Below are 2256 nucleotides of genomic sequence, written 5' to 3' on the forward strand. Positions count from 1 at the left end.
AGCCCTTGGCGTCCTCTGATTGGCGCATGTGACTCTCTTGCTATATCATCGTTTCCGCCTGGAGACGGTAGAACAGTCTTAAGTCTTTTGTCGACGAGAGAAGATCTCAGCCATTATGCCTCGCGAGTCGAGCGCCTTTTTCGTGTTAATTGAATAAACCTGTGTTCTGTTAATTACTGTGTACCACGAGTGTCTACCCTAGTTACGTTCCTCCAATATTCCTGACAAATATCACTACATCCTTTCGCCGGTAATAAAACCGGCTAGTAATATCCTTTCAATATATAATAACCTTATGGGTGAGAGGGGTGGTGGGACGGGGCAACTAGCGGTCCATAATTATATAGTCAAAGCCTCAGTTACGCTATCAATCGTAAAATGGCGATTTCCAGCTTCATCGGCTTCATTCTACTTTTACTCACTCTACTGTGTAGTGGACTCTGTGGTCCCCACCTCGGTTTTTGTCTCGTGTAACCCTGACGTCACTCCAACACTTGCGTCCTCCAACCGCCCTTAGAGCTTCGCACGTCCTGTTCGGCCCTAGCTCCTCATTCAGCTTCTCCGGTGTTCGCGGTCTCTGCTCGTCCGGCATTGGAATATGCGACAGCGGAATTTCCTCTATCGCCGCTACTTCATATCCTACGCCACTATCCTTAAAATTGTGGGCCTCGCCGATGATCGCCCTCGTCAGCTCGATCTCGAACTGGGAAGGATCATTGCGAACGCTCGTGGACGCCACGCTTATCAACGGCGCGATCGTTGCAGCCGAGTGCTAACGGCTGCAAGGTTAGGTTGTAACCGGATTTAATCCGTCATAACGAATTAATTCGACTTTACAAGTCGCTATCTTCATTATAAATCGGACTTCTTCAATCGAAGCACCTCACTATGCGCAGATCCGAATAAGCCGTATTGAAATGAGAGTCACTTGTATCTTTATTAATTTACTATTTGAAATTAGAAGTATCGACTTAAATAATTTATTGAACCGTAAAATCTTTGCAATCCAGTTACTTTACTACTTTCGGTCGTTTTACCCGCCTACGAAAAAGGTTGAGACAAGCTGCCAACGGAGATGCCTTCCCGCTGTTTTAGTAAGCTGGCTGCCTCGGAATTTCGACGACGAAAAGAATAGGATGCGCTCGTATGCAGGTACGTAGCGGGAAGATGACAGATTTACACTAACTCTTTGTATATTTCACTTTTATGTTTATTTAATTCTTTATATATATACAGGGTTAATGATAATGGATGAACACCACATTTTCAAGCCGTTTACCATAGGCGGTAAATTACCGACTGCACCTCTAGTGCTTGAGCGATCTAGAGATGGCAGCGGCTTAGATAATGTACAATATGTATAATACGGACTTCCGCTCGAGCGGCCCTTGCATACGGTACTACGTATTACGTATCTGTTACTTTGTACGCATTTACCGTGATTGAGTGTGTCTGGCGGTTATAGAGGTATTTCATTCACTCTTGTTACGCTCCGCGGAAGGTTCTTGTTTCTGGTTTCCTCGTCATAGCGTGTGAGACAGCCAAGTTGTCGGAGTCTAACCTCCGCAACTCGTGCTCGCCCTCGGGCGAGTACGTTCCATCCCCGAGTTTCGAAGACATTGGAGATGACCTTCAGGCCTTCTTGAGGGGAAACCCTGTTCAAAGCGTTAATATGGCATATCAAGAAGATGACGACATGGAAGTTGATTTTGAGAACTCGTCGAAAAAGAGAGGCCACCCTACTACCGAAGAGGACAATCAATCGTCCACAAATGACCTTGCTCCCAAGGTGAAACGCGGTCCCAAAGGAACAAAGAGAAGGGTCGGCGGTCAAAACACGACAGTAAGTGCAATCTCAAACGCGAGGTCTGGGGGTAACCCCAAAGGTCAAAGTGCCTGTGCGGCTGTAAACAGTGATCTCGAGAAAAGTATTAGCGCCAAAACACCTGAGGTCAACATGGAGAAGAGAGTTAAGTATGATGCTTACTCTAGGGCTCCGTTCATTGTTTTGTTCCGCATTAAATCGGTCGCTGGATCGATTAGAGAGAAGATCTCACTTGTGAAGATCTCACAAATTCTTTGCAAGTACAACATTAAATTCACTCAGATTGCTAAGTACTCAAGGGATACGTGGAAGGCTACCTTCCCGTCGAAAACCATGGCTAACGGTGCATTAAATAACAAACCACTACAAGAAGCAGGAATTAGCGCCTACATTCCGAAGTACAAGATCAGCAGAAAGGTTGTGATTAAAGA

This window comes from Wasmannia auropunctata, unplaced genomic scaffold, assembly GCF_000956235.1.
Source record: "Wasmannia auropunctata unplaced genomic scaffold, wasmannia.A_1.0 LD336099.1, whole genome shotgun sequence".
In the NCBI taxonomy this organism is placed as follows: Eukaryota; Metazoa; Arthropoda; class Insecta; order Hymenoptera; family Formicidae; genus Wasmannia; species Wasmannia auropunctata.